The 15,349-nt window shown below is 38.0% G+C and overlaps 1 pseudogene; it reads left to right on the top strand.

Moving 5' to 3' along the window:
• Positions 1-1,850: 1,850 nt before the first annotated feature.
• LOC102828122 lies at positions 1,851-2,687 on the top strand (annotated as a pseudogene).
• Positions 2,688-15,349: the final 12,662 nt, after the last annotated feature.

Here is a 15,349-nt window from a genome sequence, read left to right as displayed (position 1 = left end):
ATACAACTTATTATTAGCAAGGTATTACTTATGTTAAATACCATCGAGTAGGTTCTGACTCATAGTGACTCTGGATAGGGTTTCTGAGGAGTGGCTCGTTGGTTTAAATGATCAACTTTTCATTAGCAGTCCAGTGCTTATCCTACAGCACCACACAAAGGGACTCCTATACTATCCATATAATTTAATTCTGGTATGGCACTGTAGTATAAGCACTGGAGTGCTAACAAAAAGGTTGTCAGTTCAAACCCACCAACTGCTCTCAGAAACCCTATAGAGGGTCACTATGCTGTATTCAGGAATCCTGATATGGTGCTGCAGGTTAATGAGTTGGACTGCAAAGTCAGTTTGAACAGTAAGGTCAGTGGTTCAAGTTCACTAGACTAGCCACTCCTCAGAAACCCTATACAGGGTGGCTATGAGTGGAAACCAACTCAACAGCACTTAGCAACAGCAATAAAATATGGTATGCCAGTATCAGGCATATAATTTGAATAAATAATTTATTTATACATAGCTAACTATTATAAGTGTTTACAAATAAATGTCCCTTAAGAACTCATTCACATCATTGACTAATAAAAATTATTTATATGAATTTACAAATAGTTCTAAGCCCTTATTAACCCTTATGAAAGTAAAACTTTTGATTTGTAATGTTTTTGTATCCTTAATCTGATTATCAGACATTTCTTCATAGTGTAAATACGTATGATAGACTAGTTCAATCCAAATGATCACTTGATCACTTTCTTAATTAGTAAAATTAGAGTTAATGAAATTATATCACACAGCTAATGGTAACTAGAAAGACATATTGAAGACCTATGCTCTCCAATACAATTAGTACTAGCTATAAGGGGTGGCTTAAATTTAAAATGATTGAAATGTAGCAAAATCAAAAATTCAGTTACTCAGTTCACTCCTGGCAGCCATATTGAACAGAAGAAATAGAGAGCATTTCATCAGCACGAAAGGTTCTATTGACCAGTGCAGTCCTCGAGAACTGGAGAATTTGTAATATAAATCAATTAGATTAATAGATAATTTGTAAATCTCATTTTCACTGGCAATTTCTTATTTTCCAAACTCTTCTTAAAGTGTTCCACTAAATTTTGCCTTTTCCTGGTGCTAACTGTGAAGAAGATACTAACCACAGAACAGGAAATAATAATAATAATAAAAAAGGATGTAAAAGTAGCAAGACGAAAAACACAAGCAAGAAGCAGGGTAGTAATACCCAAATTGCATAATCAGCTTTTCTATGAATAAGAAAGTTGACTTTGAGACCTCATACATGTGTAATTTAGTCTTAATCATATGTATATAGCTTTTGGTTATAAAAGTTTTATGGATTACTGTTACTCACCAGTTGAGTGAATAGCCTAAAATCAAATACTACAAACGGAAAAGGAAATAAAAACAGTAAAAATAAAACATAGATCGGTTGCGGGATGATGTTGCAAGAGAGGAGCGAACATTCCTCAGACTACTTGGCTTAGCCCTAGCAGATATCATCATATTTTGGATTCGCTCATTATCATGCGTGACACTTTGATATTAGATATGATTGGTCGAAGAGTTGAAGTTAGTGGAGAGCATGCAACAAACTGCGTTTTTCTGGCGTTATCCCTCCCACAGCAGGGCTCTGGTTAGGAGTGGAATGGGACAACCCTGAGAGAGGGAAGCATGATGGCAGCCATGAAGGGACCGAGTATTTTAAATGTAGGCACCCAACTGGAGGATCTTTTATCCGTCCCAACAAGGTCAATTTTGGAGTAGACTTTCTTACTGCAGTTAAGAAACACTATGTGTTAGCAGATGGACTAGAGGGAAACAGAAAAGAGCAAATGATCACAATTGGAAAGAAACCTGTGGAAACTATTGGGTTTGACTCTATTATAAAGCAGCAAAGTGAAAACAAACACCAGTTTCCCTCCAGTTCACCATGTATGACGGGAACATTTTCTGCACTGAAGATTTTAGTTCTTAATAGAACAGAAATAACATGGGCTGCAGTGCTGCGGTGCGCCCCTGGGTGGCCGGTCCTCGAGGAGCTGTATCTAGAATCCGACAATCTTTTCATTTCAGAAAGGCCGACTGGTGTGCTGCAGATGGTGAAGTTACTAGACCTTTCCGATAATAAGTTAATTGATGAGAATCAACTGTTTCTGTTAGCATATATGCCCAGATTAGAACAGTTACTCCTCTCTGGCACTGGCATTTCTTCCATATATTTTCCAGACGCTGGCATTGACTGCAAAACATCAGTGTTTCCTTCCTTGCAATACCTGGTTGTGAATGACAGCCAGATATCCCAATGGTCTTTCATCAATGAGCTGGACAAGCTTCCGAAGCTGCACTCTCCATCCTGTGTAAGGAACCCCCTGACCGATGGGAACAGAGATGTCTGGGCGACCCTTCAGTTCATCATCGCCAAAATAGGTCAGCTGAGGACACTGAACAAATGGGAGATCCTTCTGGAGGAGAGGCGTGGAGCCGAGCTTGATTATCGGAAAGCTTTTGGAAATGAGTGGAAAAAGGCTGGCGGACATCAGAATCCAGACAAAAACAGACCCAGTGAAGACTTCCTGGCGGCTCATCCTAGATACCAGTTACTCTGTCTTAAATACGGTGCACCTGAAGATGGGGAACTCAAAATACAGAAACCATTTATTTATGCTTAAGAATCAACTACTAAGTAAGAACTCAGAATCCAAACCCAGCATATTTGTAGTCAAGTCTTTAGATGCTGAAACAGATAGTGATGTCCTATTATGAATTACACTTTCAGTGTCTTACATGCTTTTGATTTTTAGAGAAATTCTCAAAATCAATAAATCTAAATTCTTGTGTTGAACTTTTTTTTTTTTTAAAAAAAGATAAATTTCAGAGCATTGAATAGCAATATATTTTTCTAAGTACTTCTACACTTACAGAATTGTGATTTCTGATCCTTTCTTTTCAGTCATAAGTCCTTTCACTGTCTCCTGATTTCTAGGTTTGAAAGCATAATCATTAGCTCTCCCTTAGATACCAGCCTCCTTTGAATTTTTCCATCTGGGACTCCTTTTTCAAACCTATTCTAAGAAATGACAAATTATATACAAGTGAGTTTTCAAGGTAATGGCATGGTGGTGGTGGTTATGTGACGTGGAGTCGATTCCGACTCATAGCGACCCTGTACAGGGTTTCCGAACCTGTAAATCTTTACGGGAGCAGAAAGTCTCATCTTTCTACTGCGGAAGAGCTAGTAGTTGCGAACTGCTGACCTTGGGGTTCGCAGCCCAATTCGTAACCACTACGCTACCAGAGCTCCTTAATGGCATATTATCAGTATTTTAAATGTTCCAAAAAGTTAAATAAATTATCATTTCCATTACAAGTGTATGCATTCTGAGCCTCTTGCTGACAAATTGCCCTTGGAGTCAGTTCAGACTCACTGTTGTTGTTGTTGTTAAGTGCCTTCAAGTTGTTTCTGACTCATAGTGACCCTGATAGAGTTTTATAGGTGTCACTGGTGAATTTGAACCACTGACCTTGTAGTTCAAACTGACCTTGTAGTTCAAACCGACCTTGAGGCCCTGTGCTTATCCTACAGAGCCACATGAGGACTCCAATCACGTAGGTCATTGTAATTAGAACTCTCATGATCACCATATTCTCTTGTTCAAACTGCGTTTCAGCCTGTCTCTTTTTCAAACACAATGTAATAAATACCAGATTTCAAAAATTCACAAGAAGAAGCAAATAGAAAAAAAGCAAACAGAAATAATTCACTATGATGCTTAACTTTTGTCTTTTTTAAACAAACTCTAGCTTGGGGAGGAACACTACAGGAAACAGAAAAAGGAAACAATGTCTCATATATGCTTCTAAATATAGCTGATACATTTAAAATTGTTTAACCATTTAACCAACTTTTACTTTTCTTCACCAAGCAGTCCTGTTTTATTGCGTTGTGAAACATGCATTAAGGAGCTCTGGCAGTGTAGTGTTTACTAGTGGGGCTGCCAACCTCAAGGTCAGCAGTTCGAAATTACCAGCTGTTCTGTGGGAGAAAGATGAGGCATTCTGCTCCCATAAAGATTTACAGCCTAGGAAACCCTGTGCAGGGTCACTCTGAGTCGGAACTGACTCCACGGTACTTAACAACAACAACAACGTGCATTAATTTCATTTGGATAGTGTTATGGATTGAATTGTGCCCCCTTCCACCACTCCCAAATAATGTCTTGTAAATCCTAACCTCTGCTTGTGGTTATAATTTCATTTGTGAATGGGCTGTGTTTGCTGTAATAATGAGACAAGTTTAGGTTATCTTAATGAGGATTAGGATATGTTTGTTAAGTTAAGGAGGCAAGATTATGTTGTGTCTTGAGTCAATCTCTTTTGAGATATAAAAGAGGTTAAACAAGCAAGCAAGCAACTTGAGATGGGGGAAGTTGATGCTCAGACACATAGATCTTCAAGGAACCTCCAAGAAAGAGACAAGAACCTGCATCCAGAAGTGAAACTCGAGAGGGAATGCCTCTGCTAGAACCAACAACCTGAATCTGGACTTCTAGCTTCCTAAACTATTAAAGGAGTCCAGGTATGGTGCTGTGGGTTAAAGTGTCTGACTGCAAAGTTATTTGAACTGCAAGTTCGATGGTTCAAGCTTATCAACCAGTCCTCAGAAACCCTATACAAGGTTTCTATGGGTCAGAACTGAATTAGTGGCATTTAACAACAACAACAAACTACGAGAAAATAAATTTCTGTTTATTAAAGCCATTGACTTGTGGTATTTTTACTACGATAACACTTGATAATTAAGACAGGTAGAATTAGTGAAGTGTATTTATTAGAATATCTCAGGAAGTTCTGAATTGATTTTGTGCCACATTTTGAATTAAGTAAAACAAATATTAAAAATTACAATTTCTAAGGTTATTTTCTTAGGTACAGTGTTCAGTCACTGCTAATTATTCCTTCCTGGCATAGGGCATGCATAGATCATCATGACCATAGTCCAAAGACAAGCTTTGAGATTTCTTGGAAGTAGTTTTTGGCTCATTTTTCTTTCATAGAAGAAGAACCACGACATTTCCTACAGGTGATGTGCTTCCATAGGAAATCTAACTCTATAGAAAGTTAAGAAGCTCAGACTTGATTCAGAGCTAGTACAAATTCATTATTTTTCCTGACATGAAGAAGTGGATGATAGAATGTGCGTTGGAAGTCTTGAGCCTAAGCCATGCCATATTTAGAGTTTAGATATTTTCTAGATATTTCTGTAGATTCTCTGAAGTCTATTTGAATGAAGACCTAAGGAACTGCTTTTTGAGATAAATCATCATAAAAAAGAGAGATTTAGGGATAGCAAACATATTCCTGTAACAAAACATTTGTTATTGGGATTGAGTGTCGATTTTAAGTATACTTATATTGGACTTACTTCCCATGATCCCAAATTTTATTTCCATGGGGATAAGAGAAATGATCTCTGTGCCTAACTGACTTGCCAGAACTGACTTGACATCACTTAACACCAACAATAGCAGCACCAATTGTTGTTCAAGTTCAAGGAGCAGATAGACTGATGTTTACATGTAGATTATATTCCAATCTCTTCTATTCTTTCTGGGTGAAACTCTTCAGTAAAATCAGGTAACATTCGACACCTTTATCTGTGCTGTGCACTAGTGGAGAGTAAGACAGGTGTAGTCTCTGCATTCAGAACAGTTAGTCTAATGAATGAAACATAACTTACAAATAATTATGATGAATTATGTAACTACAAGAATATGTGTGAAAGCGTAAGAGGGAGATCTGGTTTAATGGGGTCATATGTAAGGAGCTCTGGTAGCGTAGTGGTTACGAAGTGGGCTGCGAACCGCAAGGTCAACAGTTTGAAACTACCAGCTGTTCCATGGGAGAAAGATGAGGCTTTCTGCTCCCATAAAGATTCACAGCCTCAGAAACCTTGTACAGGGTTGCTATGAGTCAGAACTGACTCCACAGCACATAATAACAACATCAACATGTAGGGAGAACATTTTAGAGTGAGACTTAAGTCAATAAATGAAGGATAACTTAAATTAATCAGATATGTGGAGTATACAGAAAAAGCATTACGGACATAATGAAGAGTATATAAAAGACTTTGTAGGTAAAAATGAATCTAGTGTATTTAAAGAATGGAAAGAAGTCAGTGTGGCTGTTACAAATAGATTAAAAAGGAGAATGGAAGGAGATGATTGGTGCCTAGTTATAGGAGGTATCTGGTTTTAGAAGGTTCTGTAATCCCGGTTGTTGTTGTTAAGTGCTGTTGAGTAGCTTCCTACTCATAGTGACCCTGTATAGGGTTTCCAAGGAGCGGCTGGTGGGTTTGAACTGTCAACCTTGTAGTTAGTGCTTATCCTACAGAGCCACACCAAGACTCTCTGTAAGCCACAGTAAGGGTTTTCAATTTTATCCTTAGATTTAAGGTCTTGAGTAATGAGTAATATGATCAGAATTGCCTTGCTTAAAACTCACTCTTGCTATTTGTTGACTGTGAATGGATTCTAAATGAAGCAAAACCCACTGTTGTTGAGTCGATTCTGACTCATAGCAACCCTATGTTGTTGTTAAGAGAAGTTGAGTCAATTCCAACTCATAGTGGCCCTGGATAGCGTTTCCAGGGAGCACCTGGTGAGTCTGAGCTCAAAGCTTGTGGTAAAACCATCCTTGTAGATCAAACCAAACATGTGGTCGAGTGCTTTTTCTACAGCATCATACCAGGACTCTCTGACCCTATAGGATAGAGTAAAACTGTTCCATAGAGTTTATAAGGTAGTAAATCTTCATGGAAGCCAACTGACTAACCTGCTGAACCACCAGGACGTCTTGAATGGACAATAGGAGACAAGAATGAACCTAGAGAGATGGGGCTTGATGGCAGCTAGGGTGGAGGTGCAGTGAGGTTCACTGTTAGCAATACCACAGAATACCAGGCAAAGCAGATTCAGAGCAGAGCTCCAAAACTCAGAACTATATAGGTAGGAATATTTTAAAAGTTTGAAGGATTATAGCTAGTGGAACTTGTAGTAAAAGTAAGAAATCCTGTACTTTTGAATCTGCGGGGCCCGAGCCCACAAGTTGGGCGAGACCAAATGGCAAGAAACTATCTTCCAAATTTCTTGGCATTAGATGAGTGAGTGTTTCTAATGCCACATCTGTTTGTTGAAAGATTTCCATTTGTATTTCATCAATTACTGGAGCCTTGTTCTTTGCCAATGCCTTTAGTGCACCTATCATTGGCTGTTGATTGTATGTTATCTCTTGAAATGGTTGAGCATTGACCATTTGTTTTTGGTACAGTGACTCTGTATATTCCTTCCACCTTCCTTTGAAGCTTTCTGCTTCATTCAATATTTTGCTTATGTTGTTGTTGTTGTTAAGTGCTGTCCAGTTGATTCCAATTTAGTGGCACTATATAGGATTTCTGAGGAGCAGCTGGTGTGTTTGAATTGCTGACCTTGTGGTTCATAGTCCAGTGCTGATTCTATAGTGCCATATCAGGAGTCCATAGAATCCTTTATATTGGAAGTCTAGGCTTGAATTTCTTTAGTTCCCTCAGCTTGAGAAATGCTGAGTGTGTTCTTCCATTTATGTGTTCTAACTCCAGGTTTTGAACATTTCATTATAATATTTTGCTTTGCCTTCTTAAGCTGCCCTCTGAAATTTTCTATTTAGTTCTTTTACCTCCTAATTTTTTCCATTTACTTTTAGCATCTCTTCCCTGGAGAGCAAGTTTCAGAGTCTTTTCTGACATCCCTTTTCATCTTTTCCACCTTTATTTCTTTTTTTCTAAGTTTTTATTATAAATTGAGTGATAGTTTACATGGGAGAACATCAGCTTTACATTCATCCTATCATATTCCATTTCAGTGCAATGATTACAATCCCCTCCATGAATCATCATTCAACAGCATTTGCTTCCAATCTCTGCTTTTTGTTTTCTGTTTTTTTGATGTACACAGAAGCACTCAGGAATATATAACCATTCAAACAACCAAAGGGTATGCCCTGCACCCCAGTCCCCCCTTCCCCCAGTCTCCAGCACACAGCCTCTCCCTCCTTGAGTCAAGAGTCCCCAGGTGCTTTGTCTCTCCACATAGTCATCTCTGCCTCCATCTCTGGCATCGCTGCTTCTCTGGATAGGGTCCCACACTCTGCTCTTCTCCCTTGATGGTCCTTTTTGCTCTCTTCCCGTATGATGTTTTTTATATTATCCCACAATTCTTCTGGTCTTTGGTCTTTAGTGTCTAATGCATCAAATCTGTTCTTCAGATAATCTCTAAATTCAGGTGGAATATAGTCAAGGTCATATTTTGGCTCTTGTTGTTGATAGGTGCTATTGAGTTGGTACCGACTCATAGTGATCCTATGCACAACAGACAATCCTAAACGAACCTCACAATCATTGCTATGTTTGAGCCCATTGATGCTGCCACTTTGCCAATCCATTTCTCAGGGGGTCTTCCTCTTTTTCTCTGACCCTCCACCTTACCAAACATGATATCCTTCTCCAGTGACTGGTGCCTCCTGACAATATTTCCAAAGTATGAGAGACTAAGTCTGGCCATCCTGGCTTCCAAGGTGCACTCTGGCTGCACTTCATCCAACACAGATCAATTTGTTCTTTTGGAAGTCTATGATACATTCAATATTCTCCTCCAACACCATAGCTCAAAAGCATCAATTCTTCTACTGTCTTTCTTATTCACTGTCCAACTTTCACATGCATATGAGCTTATTGAAAATACCATGGCTTGAGCCAGGCATGCCTTAGTCCTCATGCTGACGTCTTTGCTCTTCAGTACTTTAAAAAGGTCTTGTGCAGCAGATTTGCCTAATGCAATGTTGCTTGATTTCTTGACTGCTGCTTCCATGAGTATTAATGGTTGATTCGAGAAAAATGATGTCTTTGGCAACTGCAATCTTTTCTCTATTGATAAGAATGTTGCTTTTTGTTCCAGTGGTGAGGATTTTTGTTTTCTTTACATTGAGATGCAATCCATACTGAAAGCTGTGGTCTTTGGTTTTCATCAGTAAATGTTTTAAGTTTTCACTTTGAGCAAGCAAGGTTGCATCATCTGCACATTGCAGGTTGTTGATGAGTTTTTCTCCAGTACTGAAGCCATGTTTTCTTCATTTGACGCAACTTCTCAGATTGTTTGCTTAGCATACAGGTTGAATAATTATGGTGAAAGAATACAACCCTGTTGCATAACTTTCCTAATTTTAAACCAGTTGGTGTTCCCTTGTTCTTTTGAACAATGCCTCTTGGTTTATGTACACGTTCCTCATGAGCACAATTAAATGTTCTGGAATACTCATACTTTGCAATGTTGTCCATAGCTTGTCATGATCCACACAATCGATAGTGTTTGTGAGTTGTTTTAATTTTCTTCAACTTCAGCATAAACTTGCATATGAGTAATTAGTGGTCTGTTTCACAGTCTGCTCTGACCTTGTTTTGGCTGATGATATGGAGGTTTTCCACTGCGTCTTTTCACATGTGTAGTTGATTTTATCTCTGTGTATTTCATACGACGAGGTCAATGTGTATAGTTGTTTATAAAATATATTTGCTATGAAGAAGCCATTGTTCCTGCAAAATTCTATCATGCTATCTCCTGCATTGATTCTATCATCAAGGCCATATTTTCCAACTATTGATTTTTCTTCTTTGTTTCCAATGTTTACATTCCAATCGCCAGCAATTATCAATGCATTTTGTTGCATGTTTGATCAATTTTGACTGAAAAAGTTAATAGAATTCTTCAGTTTCATCATTACTGGTTCTAGTAGTTGGTACATAAATTTGAATAATAGTTGGATTAACAGGGGCTCCTTGTACGTGTCTGAGTATAAATACAGCATTGTATTTCAAGGTAACAGATAAAGAAAAACGGAATATGAACATTGTTATTACTGTTGTCAATAAGTGCTGTCATGTTAGTTCTGACTCATAGTGACACTGTAGTGTTTCTCAGGAGCAACTGGAGGATTTAATCCACTGACCTTGAGATTAACAATGCAATGTTTCTTTTATACCTCATACCAGGGGTCCTGGATATGAGTATGTTGTTGTTGTTCTTAAGTACCATGACGTCAATTCCAACTCATAGTGACCCTGCACAGGGTTTCTGAGGCTGTAAATCTTTACGGGAGCAGAAAGCCTCATCTTTCTCCCTCGGAATAGCCGGTAGTTTCAAACTGCCAACCTTGCTGTTAGCAGCCCAATTCGATGCTCTAAAATCAAAAGAAGAAATACAATACAGACAATGAGGGCATATATAAATGTATCTACGGGTTTTCCTGTTGTGTGGCTCTAGGATAAGTCCTTGACTGCTAACTGTAAGGTCAACACTTCAAATCCACCAGGTTCTCCTCAGAAACCTACAAAAGGTTGCTATGAGTAGAAACCAACTTATTGTCACTTAACAATAGCAATAGGAATTTATAGGTCTTTGAGTAACAAAAATAATTTATGCTTATTTAAACGTTGGAGGTTCAAATCCACTCAGCAATGTCACAGAAGAAGGACCCAGAAACATTAAAAAAAATATATTATAGCCAAGAAAACTCAAAGGGCATTCATACTCTTGGGGTCATATGAATCTCAATCAACTTGAGGGCAATTTTTTATGTGTTGTTGTTTGTTTTTTAAATGCTTTTATTGTGAATTGAGTGATAGTTCATGTAGAAGAACATCGGATTTACACTCAAACTATCATATTTTGTTTCATTGAAATGATTATAATCACTCAATGCATCATCACTTAACAGTATTTGCTTCTATTCCCTCTGTGTTTTGTTCTGTTTTTCATGTACACAAAAACACACAGGACTATATAATTGTTTAAATAACCAAAGAGCACATTCTGCAAGCCTGGTTCCGGGCCCCCAGCACACAACCTTTCTCTAGAGTCCTCAGCGACTCTATCTCTCATGCCACCACCTCTGTCTCCATCTCTCGTGTTGCTACTTCTCTGGTTAGGGTCCCATGTTTTGCTCATTTGGTTCTCTCTTGATGGTCTTAGGGTCTTCTGTTCCTGGAAAGTAAGATTAACTGCTTTCCCATTTGTGTTACATAAGTTCTAACTTTACATTTGTGACAATCACAATTAGTTATGATAACAATTACTCACAATTGAATCAAATGAATCCTATCCACATCTCCTTTCCCTAGACCCATCTAGACAAGATGAAAACTATTCCGTGGGGATTCTACCTTCCCTTGCACACTCTGAAACTAAACTCTCTCTTGAAAACTTGTAAGCCAGCCACTTAGTGCTTTTATAGCCCCACATCCTCCATTTTAAGTCTAAGTTGCCTGTCCCTATCAACCCTGTGTACAGAGGAGATAGGCTTGATCCTGATGTGAAGACTCCTTCACTCTCAGTTGGTGTTTTGAACTATTACATCCATAACGTTGCTATGAGTCTGTACCTACTTGATGGCTCCTAACAACAGCAGCATACATAAGTATAGGTCAAGTTCATTAAATTGTGGCAATTTACACTTGCTTCCTGTACCACATTTGTTTGTCTTTCTCTAGTTGAGTTCTGATCATCAAGCCATTGAAGCTAGGTCAAATGGGTACTATCTGCAAGTTTGAGCATTCTTGTGCATCTACCCCCACTTCATATCATCTGGATACTTCACTCTCAGTTTTAGCCCTCCGTGGCTAAGTCAGTGTCCACAGGCTCAGGAGTTCCCAAATCTCTTAAAAATTTGGACAAACCATCCCTTCCTGTTCTGTCTCTCATTTCAAGGCTGTGGAACATGGTTGAACTCAGCCCATGTCTTCATCACTGCCTTTTCCCCACTCTCATTCACATGCAGATAAACACAGTTGCCAGTGAGTTTACATTCCTGCTCATGTGCTCCCTTTGAGTCTCAGTGTTGGAGGAGGGGTTGTACTGAAGGGATTTGATTGCTTGCCTTGATGACTGCCCGGTGAACAGTTTGACTTGTTCTTGTAATAGCCAAACAGACTGCCATTTTTGTTTTTTATTTTTCCTGCTGGTCTTTCTTTCAAGAAGTATCCTCTGTTCCACTAGCCACTCTGGGCTGGTCTGCATGTTCGTTCAAGTGGGACTGTCCCACCTCAGAAGGTTTTGGATGGGGCTCAGGATTCCACCTAAGATCCTTCATACTACAAAGTTTCTGCAAGAAGCCTATTTCACTGCGCAAGTTCTAGAACCAGTTTTAGTAGTCCAATAAGTTGTAGGCTGAAGATGGGCTTACAAGTTTTCTGTAATCATGTTTCCTGATATTTCTTTCTATCCCACTCAAGTGTCTATTTTATAATAATAGGCAAGGGAAACCAATATTCATAAGGCAGTCAAGCATTTTAATATTATTTTCCCTCGTTAACCCATTCAGATGATGCCTTGGTCCCTGAATTACAGAGCCTTGTTCTAAAGTTGAGCATACATCACTATTCACCTCTGTCCCATTTAGCCCTTGCAAACCTTCTTCCTCTACCTTGTTCTTCTACCCCTCTCCCTTTTTATGTATTGCCCTTCCCTTCCTTGTATATTGGCCACCCCAACACCGGAGCTATGATGTGACTATCCCCTAACCTGTGCTCTACTGCCCTCTCCCCCCATCTCTTGTTGTTGTTGTTGTGAAGTGCTGTCGCATTTCCGACCCGTAGTGACCCTGTATAGGGTTCCCGAGAAGCAGCTGTTGAGCTTGAACTGTCGACCTTGCAGTTCAAATGGCTTTGCAGTCTGGTGCATTAACCCACAGCTCCATACCAGGACTCCCTCACACTCCTACTAACCAACATTTTTTTTTTTTTTTTCTTTTAGTAAAATATGGAACACTTCATGAATTTGCATGTCATCCTTGCACAGGGGCCATGCTAATCTTCACTGTATCATTCCAATTTTAGTATATGTACTACAGAAGCAAGCACAGGCAATTGGTTTTTATAAATATTTATCTATCTGTATATCTATTTATCTATAATATAAGACTGTTTGCAGTCATAAATAGACTCTTTAGTTAACCTTAAACTCCATGGTCTTACAGGTATAACCAGACCATAATGGGTCAGCAAAATTCATTATGCTCATCTCTTCCCAATTCTGCATCCAGTGAATCAGATTGGTAGTTTGAAAATGGCTGTGGTCAAAGTACTTATATCACTTTAATCTTCAAATACCACAATGCAATTCTTTCTATTTTTGTAACCCTAGAAAGCCAGTTGATAAATAAGTCCCAGCACACCCCTGGTCCTTGTTCCCATTGTTATCGTCATCGATTCATAGTGACCCTATCTAGGGTTTCCAAGACTGTAATTCTATATGGGAGCAGACAACCTTATCTTTCTCCTGTGGAGCCATTATTGGTAAAGAACCACAGATCTTGTGGCTAGCAGTCCAGTGTTTATTGTACTTGGGTTTCTTAATTCTTTCTTCTTGTATTTTGAAGGCATCTGAACCCTATTTATTTAATAATCTTTATTTGAAAAGTAAATTTAGAATCATAGTTGGCATCATCAAAATGTAAATACTTGGTATGCAATATGTGCTCAACAAATATTTGTTGGATTTTGATTAAATTAAATGAATTAAATTTAATCCAATCAAAATTGAATTTATCCAATTGGCTAATTGCATAAATATGGGTCAAAAAAGGCTAAAGTATATATCTTAATTGCTATTGCTATTATTTGTTATTTCTTCCTATAGCACAAACACCTACTCCTCACCTATCAACAAAGACAAGGACATTATGCAAGTATCAGCATTTTATAACAAAGGATGATTATATTAGATCACAAAATGAAGGATGACTCCATCATTACATAACTTCCAAATTGCATCATTATATAGCTACCAAATTAAGTTACCACATAACTGCTAAACCAATGAGAACCATGGCTTATCTAAGTTGACACATAACCTTCACTCTTACAGCCAGTGTTACTCTTGCCTCACACCTTGACATTTTTTTCTTTTAGATGTTCATCATTAATGTGCAGAGTAGATAGAATTTTTACTACCGTCATAAATGTGAAAAGCCATTTAAAGAAACAGTTGATAAGTGAGGAGGAGGTGTATTTTGAATATAACACATCATGTTAGAATTATGTGTTTATATATAAATGATAAAAATCTAGCTATTGACACAAGCAACAAAGTTCTTTAATTTTAGTTATTTTTGTGAAAATATAAATACAGAATTTATTTTCTCAATGATATATTACTTTAAATAGTTCTAGTATTGACATCCATTTAGGGAGAAAACTAGGGACTTAGGAATCTTGAGAGAGCATCCATTCAATTATGCCTTATGATGCTTTGCAAAGCCACTTTCCCTAGCCATTAATTGAAACAGAAAAATTGAGCTCACTAATAATTCTCAGGCACCCAAGGATTAATAAGATTGTTTTTGGAGTTGCTTGTTATCTCCGTTCTTTATTTTATTTTTGGCCTCTTGCCTTTGAGTTTGGCATTATTCATTAGATCCCATACTAGTGAAGCACCAGGGGAAACAAAGTCATTCTTTCACTGTTTATTTACATTTTTCAAAAAAAAGTGTCATTGCAGGAGGAGGTGCTCAAAACAATTAAATTTCAAAAATGTTTATATTGACATCTCATATATAAATTTTCTATAGCCTCTTTACAGAGAGGCTATAGACATGACTTTAACAAAGTTAACTTCATTTAAAATTTCTAAGAATCTTATTTTCTCTACTTATATAAAAAAATAAATCATAAAGTTAAAAGAAATAGGCAATAGTTCTTCTTTCTCCAGATAACCCTTTGTGTGTCACAATTTAAAAATATAGTTTCATAAATGTAGTTTCACAGCATGTACTTTGTCATGATGAGTGCATTTGACCATGTTCCTTGGAAGATAAACAGTGGAAGATAAACAAAATATTGGGCTTCAGTTATAGCTGACTTTTCCAAAAGAAATAATGTTACCAGTTAATCCTTAGAGTACTGGGTTTTGCTGGACAATTAGCTAAATGGATATTCAGATTGGCTGTGTATTAGTGTATACATAAAGTCAAATCTTGACTCTGCTTTGCAGAAAGAATATTGTTGTTGTTGTTAGCTGCCAATGAATCACTTCAACTCATAGTGAACCTATGCACAACAGAAAGAAATACTGCCTAGTCCTGCACCATCCTGTTATATCAGTGCCCATTGTTGCTGTCACAGTTCAGCCCATCTTATTAGGGGATTTCCTCTTTTTCACGGACCCTCCACTTTACCAAGTATTATGTCACTCTGCAGGGACTGGTCCCTCCTGATGACACATCCAAAGTACAAGAGAGAAGAGAG

Source organism: Chrysochloris asiatica, unplaced genomic scaffold, assembly GCF_000296735.1.
Source record: "Chrysochloris asiatica unplaced genomic scaffold, ChrAsi1.0 scaffold00288, whole genome shotgun sequence".
NCBI classification, from domain to species: domain Eukaryota; kingdom Metazoa; phylum Chordata; class Mammalia; order Afrosoricida; family Chrysochloridae; genus Chrysochloris; species Chrysochloris asiatica.
This window is presented reverse-complemented; position numbering and strand designations above follow the sequence as displayed.